The sequence below is a fragment of the Petaurus breviceps genome, unplaced genomic scaffold (assembly GCF_028583685.1).
Source record: "Petaurus breviceps papuanus isolate PSGF00001 unplaced genomic scaffold, PetGlider_PUasm1.0 90825, whole genome shotgun sequence".
In the NCBI taxonomy this organism is placed as follows: domain Eukaryota; kingdom Metazoa; phylum Chordata; class Mammalia; order Diprotodontia; family Petauridae; genus Petaurus; species Petaurus breviceps.
In genome coordinates this window covers 7,477,994-7,491,106 of record NW_027187353.1, presented here as the reverse complement: position 1 = coordinate 7,491,106, position 13,113 = coordinate 7,477,994, and the positions used below count along the sequence as shown (strand labels likewise).

General features: G+C 37.4%; 1 protein-coding gene across 1 annotated transcript in view; it reads left to right on the top strand.

Moving 5' to 3' along the window:
* ARIH1 (ariadne RBR E3 ubiquitin protein ligase 1) overlaps positions 1-13,113 on the top strand; it is an 81,505-nt gene that overhangs the window by 28,705 nt on the left and 39,687 nt on the right. The window lies entirely within an intron of this gene.

The following is a 13,113-nucleotide window of genomic DNA, read 5'->3' as shown; positions in this document are numbered from 1 at the left end:
AAGCCTCACACAGCTGAACAACAAAAGATGATCACTCCCTTGTTAGGAATCATGCAGAGGAAGGTGTTATTTGACCAGGGCTTCTGTGTCAGAGGAGTGTTCACACGTTTCCATGACTGACTGTGTGCTGAATTTAGCCCTAGTTTGTAGGAACCTGTGATGCGTTTGAGGGTCAGCCTTTTTTTGTCAAGTGTGGCATATTAGACATATTATTTCCCCTTCTTTTCATGACACTTCAGTGTGTGAGTGGGCTAGAAGGAAGGTTTCCTGGCCTTCTCTCCTGGCCAGAGGTGTTCTTCCTATAGTAGCACTTGAGGCAAGTCTGTTTTTCAGTCAGTATGCTGTTGTTCATCTTCATTGTGTCCCTTCTCAGTGCCCATAGCACCACTTGCATTGTTTTTGTCTGATGGCAGTATAAGTATTTGCCCTCGGTTTGTTTTTTTTTTAAGGATTCACATCTATAAGAAGATAAAGTATTTCATAAAGATGGAACAGAAACCTATTTTTGAATGTTAACTAGTTCTTTCCCTAAACTACCGTTTAGGCAACTTGAGGGAAGTGGATTTTTCTAATTCCCTTTAAACATAATCTCCTTTGCTTACCAGAGGCAACTGGTGATTTTACTTAGAGGGTAGAAATTCTGTGAAACTTTATTTTAAGCAAAATTTTGAGATCATACTGAAAAGAAGGTTATAGTCATTTAAAAAATTGAAAGGTAATGGAGCCACACTATAGCCTGAGCAGGTGCTTATTTAGGACAGAGGTGTTAATTGGCATACATACTAATACCATGACATTCTTATTTCCCTACTTTGTGTTTTGGGGGGGGGGGGTGAAATGACTGCTTAAATGTGAGAATGCTTATGAAGAAAAGCTTCTGTTCTGAATAATAAACATAGTTCACACTGATAGAGCACTTGAATGAAGGTTTACAAATGCTTTAGGTACAAAACCTCATCTAGCCAAAATACTTAGGAGTTTTCATGCTAACGTAGAAAATCTATGCATGTAACAATTTTCTTTTTAACATTAAAAATGTTTCAAATAAGGAATATAAAAGTAGTTTCATCCTATTTAAAAGACAGCTGAATCGATAAAGCAAGACAACCTGTGTCCAAAGACTGAATAATCTGCATGTATTTTTGGTCAAGTGTAGAGGGAGCTTTTGAGCCACGCAGTACAGATGGGTAGACCCCATCTGGACCCTTCCCCCATTAATACACCTTAATTTTATTTTTATCAAGTCTGTCAATCTGACCTCTGCCGCTGTGGCCCATTGATCTGTCCATCTGTCTGTTACAGTGCTTATTGGGTACTTCCAGAAGTGTGAATTCAGTGATGCAAAGGACAGGCGGGCTGCAGCAGCAAAGGTAGGACAGAATCATTCCCAAGACAAGTCATTCTTAAGGACCATCTTTATTTGATTGGCAGTAGGACACAATTATTCAGATATGGAATGTCCTGTAAATCTTTGGGGAAAGCCTTCTACCTCACCCCACCCCCCACCACTTTTAAAGCAAGACTACATAGGAAAAGCACAGTTTGCTTACCAGACACATACTTAGAATTTCAGTGGAAAAATAATTTAGCATTTCATTAAAAAAAAAAACCACTGATTTAAAAGGCTGTGTTGGCTAGATAAACCTTTAGGATATTTCCCTGATAACCATAGGAACCAGGCTAAATCTAAAATTGAAATTTCATGAAAAGGGCCTCCTTAAGTTGGGGAGGAGAAAGGAGATGAAGAAATTTACAATTTACATTTTCCTATTGCAGAAACAGTTAAGAAAATGTAGTACATTGAAATAATAAAAATATCTGGACCTTAGAGTATATGCTGTACTAGGAGTGAGCATTTTGAATCCTGGAAGCCCTCTGCTCAAACAAGTTTTCAGGGTTTCTAAGGATCTAGCTCTCATATTTTACAGACAAGGAAATGAAAGACCTAAAAAATGAGAGGTGTCCGCCAAGTGGGGACAGTAAGTAGTAGCCCAGGCACAGTCAGACCAAACCCTCTGGTTCAGGGTTTCTACACTTTTTCCAGAGGTGCATATATGAGATAAGGGGACAAATAGATCACAAAACAATGATGGGGTTGTATGTTGCTGTTGTACTTCGTTTCTGCAACTTTTTCTGGATTTAGAAAATTTAGCTTTTTAGTTACTTTTATTTTTTTGCCTATCACCTTAACCTTGCATCTCCTTAAGCCCAAATCTATACTATTCCATTGCATTATAGATGAAAGATGAGATTAGACAGTTGTAATGTTGTTTTCCACTTTATCCAAGGCTTTTTACCTCTCTTTTCCACTTTGCCTTTCCCTGGCTGTCCCTGAGAAGCCCAACCTTTCCATTCTACTTCCAGACCTTTTCCCTTCCCTGTAATGAATAATTAGAAACTACTTTCCACCCTGCCAGGCTCTCTACCTACCCCTTCCCATAATTACGTCCTCCAGGCTTTACTGACTGAAAGTTCCTAAATAGACGTTTCCCAAAGTTTTTGTATTGAACTCAAGCGCATTTTGACCACCTGAATGATTTGTTACTTTGTAGATTTTATATTACTGAGTTGTTCTTAATGTTTTACATATTATCTGCTTTAATGTATTAAATTCTAAACTTACAGAAGAGATTAGATTTCTCTAACTTAGTGTATTTTGCCTTAACACCAGGGTGTTAATAAAGATCTTTTCCCATCAAGGTGCAGGCCTAAAGTAAGGAGCATTACAATGTCATCAGCTAAAATTTCAGCATAAAGAGTCCATGGGCCTTTTTATAGTTTATTATTTGTTATTCAGCATCTTACTCCTGGTTCTATTAGAAGACTCAAATGTATTTCAAGAAGACATCTGAAAGAATTAACTTTGGAACATTGAAATGTTTTAAATGAATGTTATTGCCTTCAAACCAGACTTCATAAAGCTTAGTTAGTCTTTGGTGCTAAAACAGAGGTGTGCCTCATTTTCAGGCAGATTGGATGAGGGAGGCCTGAATGCTGATCTTGCCTTGGCTACAGTCTTAGCAGTGCAGGTCTTTGGAAAGGCACAACCCATATGATCAGCCAAAATTACCTTTATGTTTTCAGAGATCTAAGAATTGTTTGTTATCACAAGCAGCTCATGCGTTTTTAGGTCCATTTTCTCATTTGATCCTATTAACCCTTGTCTAAGAAATAACAGCAGCCATCTCCATTTTGTGAGTGGGTGAACTGAGTCTCAGAGAGCCATATTTGTCCAAAGTTACAGACTTGTGCAGATCTCACAACTTCTCACTATACTATAAAATGATTCTGTACATTGGAAGATTTTTTAAAAATAATTTTTTATTTTAGACTCAAAGGCCAGAACATAAATACAGAATAGAGAAAAGAAACAAAAACACATCATAAGCTTAAATATTGGAACTTAATATAAAGTAAGGGGGAAAAGGCATGTCATGTGCATAGAGCATATGAGGATTCAAAATATGTAAGAAATTTTCTTTTCAAGAAAGCCTGTATGATAAATAATACACTTTGTATTGCTAGCTGTTCATTTTTTCTTTGCTTCCTTGTAAGTTGTCTTTTGTTCTCTTTTTACTTTGTTCTTTTTTTTCTCCCTTTCCCCAGAAGCCTACAGTTAAATTTGGTTATGTTTCTCTATAATTATAGATATATACATATACATGTACGTGTACATATACATACTTTCCCAAACAGATTCTATTCCTCATCTTTGTTTTTATGTTTGTGCATATCTCATTTCCTATCTTTCCTGCCTCCTCTACTTTGCTTCTACCTGATACCTTGCCCTCCTGTTACTTGCCTACCCACTTCCAAGGATCTCTCCCTTATCCTCCCATTCCCATAAATCTTAAAGACCTTTCTATGCCCACCTTTTACCTATTCCCTCACCCTCCCCTCTAAAGATCTCTCCCTTGTCCTCTCCTCCCCACATTGGAAGATTTTTAAAATCATTGTGCAGGAAGATTTTTCTTTTGAAATTATTTTTGGTACTAATAACACACTTCCCAATTTAAGCGTGTGTTTCAGACTGGAAAGCACATGTGATATATTTTGAAGCACTGACTTATTTTGAGATTGATTTTATAGCAGGCTACATTCAGAAAAAAATGACAAGTATTTTCTTATTGATGGATGGAGTATGGGGGGTTGTTAGTTTACAGATAATTGAGGTTAAGTGATTTGCTCAGGGTCACACAGCTACTAAGTATTAAGTGCCTGAGGCCCGATTTCAACTCAGGTCCTCCTGACTCCGGGGACAGTGCTCTATCCTCTGTGCCACCCAACTATTCCAGTAAGCTCCTTCCTTCTCCCCACCCCTCACCCCAAAAAAGAATATGACCATACCACCAAATTTACACCTTTTCTATACTTTTTTTTCCTAAATGAGAAATAAAATACTGACATTTGTAGCTATATTAGCAAATTGAGTTGAATTTAGAGATGACATTAACATTTTCATAATCCTCTGAAATCAGTTGCAAAATGTTTTCTCCCCAATATCTTTTTTGATCCTCTTTTACCCCAACAGAGCTAAAACTTTCTTTACAAACCTCCACTTCTAAAGGACTAGTCCTAAAGAACTAGGCTTGGGCTTTCTTATTCATCCTGTGGAACTTTTAAATACAAGTTGACTGGTGAAATCTGTTCATTAGTTTCTTTAGACAAACCCTTTTCATCAGAATTGATTCTCTTTGTATCTTCAGAATTTCCATATTATCAGCTTCCTTTTCTTCCTGCACTGACTTCCTTTCAAGGATTCTAGGTTGTGGCATTCTCACAATCCTTCCTCTGACTTTATAGGCCTTATGTGTAGGCAGGTATTATACATTCATATGTATGTACATGCATGCATGCATGCATGCATACAATACACACACCACACCTCTGTGTATGTGGTGTCTGTGTATAAAGTCTATCACTGTTTCCCAAGGATAAAGATTTTCTTTAGACTAAGAAGGGACCTAAAAGATAATTATCTTTATTTTACAGAAGAGGTTTTGAGACCAGGCACTCTTTACACTTTATAACATGAGACTCTTCTTTATCCTTTCTTTGAATCTATTTTTATTCAAGATAAATAGTTAATATGGAAGATAATATGATAGAATTGCTTCTTAGAGGTAAATTTATCAAGATTGATATTCTAACCCATAAGGTTCCTCAGATCTCAAAACAGTGGCTCTGCTTTGACTACTGCAGTCTCTTGGGGAAGTGCTTACCCGTTTTTTCCATTATTAGGAACCCCCTTTTTAAGCTCAGATTTTTTTTGCACATGATGGTAGTTATACTACTAGTATATGGATGATAAAATGTAAGTTCATTTAAGAGCTTTACTGAATTCATAATAGCTTGTCATGTACATTCGTAATCACCATGTTTTTCTATACACTGAAAATTAATAACGTGTGAGTCACTTTTCAGTATACAGATGATATTGTTTACTTATTTATGGAACCACAGCCTTTTTATTAACATTAACTGTGGACCTGAAGGTCTGTAACCCACAGGTTGGAAACCAACTCTTCAAGTCACTGATTTAAAAAGAAAAAAAATATATTCCCAAAACTATTCAACATTCTATGCTTCCAATCATTTCATTTTGCTGGTTCCCATTCCTTTTCACCCTTAGATCCCTATAACTTTGGATGTTTCTTGTCCCCTGAGTATACCAGCTCCCATAGCAATTTTAATTCATTTCTATAGCATTCACTACATCATCTATGCCTATGGATATGGAACAACTATGGAGGGCAGTTGGGGTTAAGTAATTTGCCCAAGGTTACATGGCTAGTTTTTTGTGTGTGTGTGTGTGTGTGGGTGTTAAGTGTTTGAGGCCGCAATGGAACTTGGGTCCTCCTGACTCCAGCGCTTTACTCACTGTGCCACCTAGCTGCCCCCATGCCATTGACTCTTTTTTTTTTTTTAAAGCAATTGGGGTTAAGTAACTTGCTCAAGGTTACACGGCCAGTTATTATTTCTGGGTGTGGTGCTGAGCATCTGAGCCCGGATTTGATCCAGGTCATCCCGACACTGGAGCCGGTGCTCTTACTCGCTGAACCACCTGGCCGCCCCTAAGCAATTGGGGTTAAGTAACTTGCTCAAGGTTACACGGCCAGGTGTTTCTGGGTGGGTGCTAAGTGTCTGAGCCCGGGATTCGATCTCCAGGTGTTCTCAACACTGGAGCCGGTGCTCTTACTCGCTGTGCTACCTGGCCGCCCCTCATGCCATTGACTCTTAAATCACTTTTTGTAGCTATAGACCTGAGTTCCAATATTGTATCTCTCACTGTTTGTTTCTCTAGCATCTCAAAATCAACATGGTAGAAACTGACCTCGTTGGTCATTTGATCTCTGCTGAAACATTTCCCCAGGCTGGAAACTTGGATGTCATATCTTGGTTATTCTTGCTTTTCACTCCTCATAGCAAATAACTTAACAAGTACTAGTGATTTCATTTCATCAATATTTCTTGCATCTTTCTCATTTCTATCTCTACCATCCTATAGTTTAGAAACTTCATTAATCTCCCTGCTTCCATCTCTCTCCAAATCATCCTTTTTACCAGTGTCAAATACTTTGTGTGTATGTGTGTCTGTCTGTCTGTAACGTGCAATTGTATGTATAGCATAATGTTTATTCATTTATTTATTTTGGATGCACAGATATGATAACAGTATCATGTCGTTTTCTATTGTCTAATCAATACAAGACCCTCCACTCTCTGGCTTGATTACTGAAATCAGTTCAAGTCCAGAAGAAAATGTATCAATGCCTGGCACTATAATAAATTCCAAGGATATACATACAAACAAAAAGACAGTCCCTGCCTGCACGAAACAATACATAGTCTAATAATAGTATCCTAACCAAACCCACTTGAAGGAAAGGCAGGCAGTTGCTCAACATACATATCCAACTCTCTGGATCCAAATCCTCATCACCTTTTACCAATAGCTTCCTAATTATTCTTCCAGACTCAAGTGTCTGTCTTTTCAAGCCATCATCCTAACAGCTGCTAGAGTGATATTCCTTCATTTAAGCACAGGTCTGAATGCAACACTTCAGTATTTAGTAAATACCAGTTAACTCCTTCAACGTTGTTAAACTCCCTTTTCCTGCTTTACTATACATTACTCTGCAAAATGGCTGGCTTGCTTTTTATTGAATAACACTCCCTCTTCCATTCTGGAATTTTCTCACTCAAAACCTCTGCTTGTCAGAATTTCCAGTTTGTTTTTTGAACGTGTGTGTGTGTGTGTGTGTGTGTGTGTGTAACGTTTTTTTTTATCACTGTAATTTTCCTCAATATCCTTCTCAAGAGAGTCACCCCAAATAACATAATTTTTAAGAAGAAAAAATCATAACTGATTAATGCATTTTAAAAGCCTGAAAATATGTTCCTGACCAATATTTGTGAACTTCTCACCTCTGCCAACAGATCAGGTGGCAGTGTCTTCTCATATCTTGTCTTTTGAGCCATACTAGGTCTTTGTAATTTTACAACACACTTTTAATTCTGCTTTAATGGTTCTTTCCACATGTAATGCTGTAGTCATTGTGTATATGCCATTTTCTTGGCTCTTACTACTCCACTCTACATCATTCTTCCTATACATTGTATTTCATAATTTTTTTGTAGCACAGTAATATTTCTTTATATCACATACATACATAGGTGCTCATTGTCTTCAGCCAATAGAATATTAGCTCTTTGAGGGCCAAGTCTTCTCCGTTTTTTGCTTCTGTTTTTTTCTCCACCTCTCATTGCTTCTCAAAGTAGGTTTGATTTTTGATGAGAACTTCAGGTAGAAGTTGCAAAGAGGCAGATTTAGACTTGAGAAGTTTGGAAAAATTTCCTTATAATTGGAGTTATTCAGAAGTGGAGCTGAGTCCCTGCATTTGGAGTCTGTAGGCAAAGACTGGCAGGTAACAATTTGTCACATGTTGTGGAGGGAGGGAATTCTTATTCAGTAGACAAACCTACCCTTAATGTTCTATTATCTTTTCACATCCTGACATTAATGACTATAGTGCTGGACTTAGAATGACCTGGGTTCCACTACTGTGTATAACACCATGACCATGGACGAGTCACTCAACATCTGGGAGCCTGAATTTCCTTACTTATAACACAGAAATGATAATGCCATTTTAGCTAATGCTGGTCGATTTGCAGGTCAATTAGCTTTCAGGTAGCCTGGATTATATAGTCAATATTCAGTTGTTACTCTGACTTAAAATGTTCCTAATGTTAATTTGGAAGTCATTCTGCCCGTTTCCCTGTTTATTGTCAAGCAAAGACTCCCATGGCCAAACTGTTAACTTAGTAAAAACTGATTCAGATGTGCTTGTAAATTGTACCTTTCATTTCCATAGAAAAAAACACACTAAGAAAGAGGAACCATATAAGTATGCTTGTTGTCATTTATCAAGTCAGAAAAATATTCAACAAATTCCCCTTTCGGTAGTCTACCTGATGTAATAAAACCAGGATGTATTTCTCCCCCTTCCTCCCCTAGCCCAAATAATGTGTTCTTGGTACCCTCCACTCTTTTTTAAAAATTTATTTGCTTGTAGTTTTTGCAACATCCAGTTCCATAATCCCTTGAGTTCTAAATTTTCTCCCCCCCCAATAACTGCATACAATCTCATAATAGGTTCTACAAATACCTTCACATTAAACATTAGTCAAGTTGTAAAGAAGAATTATAGCCAATGGAATGAAGAAAGAGAAAGAAGGAACAAAACAAAAGAGAGAGAGAGCAAGTAGTTTGCTTAAATCTGCATTCAGAGTCTGTAGTTCTTTGTCTGGATGTGGATGGATATCCCTTTCCATCATGAGTCTTTTGGAGTTATCTGAGTCCAGTCTATCATAGTCGTCACAGATAGGATGTGTCTATAATTGTGTAAAAAGTTCTCCTGGTTCTGTTCTCTTCTCTCAGCATCAGTTTATATAAGTCTCTCCAGATTATTATGAAGTCTGCCTGCTGCTCATTTCTTATAGCACAATAGTATTCCATTACATTCATATACCACAACTTGTTTAGCCATTCCCCAGTTGATGGGCATCCTCTTGATTTCCATTTCTTTGCCACCACAAAAAGAGCTGCTATAAATATTTTTGTACATATGGGTCCTTCTCCCACTTGTATCATCTTTAATTGAGATACAGCCCTAGAAGTAGTATTGCTGGGTCTAAGGGTATGTACATTTTTATAGCCCTTTGGGCATAGTTCCAAATTGTTCTCTTGAATGGTTGGATCAGTTCACAATTCCACCAGCAATGCATTAATGTTCCAATTTTTCCACATCTATCATTTTCCTGTTTTGTCATCTTAGCCAGTCTGACTGGTGAAGGTACCCTCCACTCTTAAGGATTTTGGGAAATGTTTCCAAATGGTTAAAAACAGGAACAATTGTTTTGAAGTGTTAGCACTTCACTACCCATCCATAAAGCATATTCAATTGGAACATAGATTAGAAGAGCTTTAAGATAGGGCCTTAAACAAGCATACCATATCGAGTTAACTAGATTTCAAGAACTAATTTGAGAGAAAGTAATTTCTGACTTTTCAGGTATCAAATATGCTTACAAATTCATTTCAGATCCAATTTTATCTGTTTACTTTGTCATGTGATAACAGCTATCACTAGATTTTTTTTTAATATTTGTCCAAAATAAGTTTGTTTGCTGGTAATTATTTAGTAAATGAAACAATGTTACTGAGTCCATGGACTTTATCTGTGTTACCTGACTGCCCTGGGGGAGGGGGGGTAGAGGAAGGGGTTAGCTTATTTTCCCAAATGCAAGAGGCCTCCTGGTTTCATTTGGTCTATTAGTAACAGTAACAGTGTGAAAGGTCTGTATACTCAGGTTCTTAATCTTTTTCCAAATTGAGAATTGTTCTTTTAATGTCAGCTGTGGAAGACAAGGACAAGGCATTCAAGAAGTGTATATGATTAGAAAGATACAATGATATGTGTGTTTCGCTCTCTATGTAGCACATAACACTACACAAGTATCTACTGCAGGTATTCAGGAAAGGTAAATGAATGTGCTTTAAAAAAAAAAAAAAAAGACATCTTTTCCTTTCCTGGATTAGCATAGAAACTGTTGAGTAATTTAACTGTACCTCATCTGTGAGCCCTACGTGACTGATTCTTGAAATAGGAAGGTTTAGAGAGAAGGTCAAGGCAAGGATGTGAGCAGAGTTGCTGAAAGCAAAGGCTTGTGGGAGATTTAAATTGCTTGTTGAAAGTTCTAGAAATACTCTGAAAGAGGATAAGCTGCTGTCCTCGGGGTATCCCCTTCTGACACATTGAAGTTTGTAATTTTGCAAGAGTTTCACTTCAGTGACCACAACACTAAACTGCTTCACTCCTGTGTAGTATAGTAAAAAGATAAGTGAATTTGAAATCAGAGCAAGGATTCAAGTATCTCTGTGTAACTTTGGGCAAATTCGTCTAACCTCTGGGCCTCAGATTCCTAATCTATAAAGTGAGAAGTTGTAGTATTTCTATTTCCACACCTCCTCCCGCAAAAACAAACAAAAAAAAAACCCTTAAAAGAATTAGAACAGTTGCCTAAGAAAATATTCCATAAGATTCTTGTTATAACTATAAATATGTAGAGGAGAGGGTGTGGAGAATGGAAATACAGGCATTTCATATTTATTGTAGGCTCATAAAAGCTTCTGGTTTAGAGTCAGGCAACATTTCATAATTAACTCTTGATAGTGGCCATTAAAATTGCTTGGTTTTTTTTGTTTTGTTTTTTTAAAAGAGAATGCTATGCTAAGAGACTTGGGAACAGATTAGTAAGTCTGTAAGAGCAAGTGAATAATTAGCAAGGGAAAAAGCTCACCTTAGGGAAAAAATGACAGTATAAACCTTCATTCCTCCTTTCTCGATTTTGTTTGGTGGTGAGAGAACTTGGCTGTCCAGGGTTCTGAGAGAAATGGGGAGAATTAACTAGTAGTAATAATAAAAACTAGTATTGATATAACACTTTTCTTACAATATCACTGTGGAAATGAAATAATAGAAGTATTTCTATTTTTCAGGTAAGGAAACTGAGGCACAAAGTGTTCCTAGAGTTCTGTCTACTACACCATGCTGGCTCTCATCTTTGTAATGCCCTCCCTGTCAGTTTCACAAGTAATGGATATGAAAAGTGATATGGATAGATCCCAAAGGAAAGCCCCTTAGTAAAAACTTTTCTTTGGGAAATTGTTCATATCTAGAATATTAAAATGCTGGTACTATGAGCCATCTTCAGGAACATGGAAAGAAAGGTCTATTGAGCTCATCTTTGTAGTATTATTTATGGAATTATGTTTACCATTAGGGTAGAGATCCCTGGTTGTCTATAGCAAACCACCCAACTATATGGGGAAGACTGTTAGCATAATTGCCAAACCCAAACGGCCTTTCATTCTCCTTAACCTTTCCTAACTTGACACTGCTTATGCCTTCCCAGTCTTCACCTTGCCTTTAGACACCCCATAATCTTATGTGTTTCCTATCTCTCTTGACTATCCCTTCTTTCTCCTTTCTGGCTCTTCATCCTCTTCCTGACCCCTTAATAATGGTATCCCTCCAAGGACATGTCTTTGAACTTTTTCCTCTTCTTTTGGTTTCAATTAACACACACCATTTGGATAATGGTCAAATTTTTGCCTCTTATTTCTCTTCTGAAGTCTTACTTGGCTATCAGTTGGACAGTTCCAACATTTTCCACATCATATGGGTATGCCTTACCTAACAGCCCTTTAAAATTGAACTTTTTCAAAATTGAGCTCATCTCTCCCTAAATAAAATAAAATGTTTTTTCCTTTCATGAAGCTTTACAGGACTACAGAATTTAAAAAAAATTCTTTTGAGTATGGAATGAGAGATCAGACTCTGTTCCCATGTTCATAATAACCTTCCTCCTGGCTTTCTGTTGCTTCTAAAGTAAAATAACTCCTCTCTTTAGCATTTAAAGCTCTTCAGCCTGACTCTAACCTATCTCTCCAGCTGCACTGGATTTTACTCTCTCGAGCCACCAAAGTATACAACCAGACTGGCCCTCTCCCTCTGGATACTCCCATTTCCTTTCACCTGGCCTTGTACTGGATATAGAACATACCTGGAATGCACTCCCTTCTTGCTTCCACCTCAGTTCAGTCTCTTTTTAAAGATGCAGCTCAAGCACCATCATCTTGATAAGCCTTGCCTATTCTTGCACTCTTCCTTCCTTCCCAAATACTGTAGCTCTCTTCTCTCTGCTATTGTTGGTGCCCCAGAAGTCTTCGCTACTGTTTTAAACTCTGTGACTTGAAACTGCATGCACTAAGGTTTGGCATCTCACATTTGTGTTCGTTCATTTTATGTCTATATTTGTATATAGTTTACATTTATATATGCTTTTGATATCTCCTTAAAATGTAGGCTTCCTTGCATAGTGGTTATTTCATTCATTGTACTTGTATCTCCAGTGCCTGGCAATAATGCCTGACATATAATTGGCACTTAATAAATGCTTTATTGATTTCTCCACATTTTCTTTATATTTTCACTGCCATGACCCTAGAACAACCCTTAATTTTCACTCACTTGAGTGGTTTTCAGCTTTTTCCTTTCTGATTGTTCTTTCAATCCATTGTTTTACCCCATAGTCATGGTAGTGAGTCACTAATGCATGCATCTGATACTCCCTTTGCACTGTCTGCCCAGTCAAGTCCAAAACCCTTTGCCTGCCCTAAGGGTCAGCCTGCACCTTTCCATTCTCGTGTCACATTTTTCTGTTCCAGGTTACTTGTTGCTCTATCCAAACTGAATTTTTAACCACATTTTGCTTCTGTTCTCTTCCGTCTTTCACTGCTAGATGCTTACTTTTAGAATACTTCACTTTGCTCACTGCCCTTTTCTCCTTTTAGCTTGTTAAATTCTTCCTGTCCTTTAAAACCCAGTTCAGTTGTTGCTTTCCCAAAGAATGTCTTTATATCTAATAATTCTGGTTTTGTGAATAACAAATTCATCAAAATTTTGCAAGATAAGCAGATTTATATTGCTTTCACCAAGGGAACAGATAGATGGGTTGCTAAAACTTTTGAGATTATTTCATGGT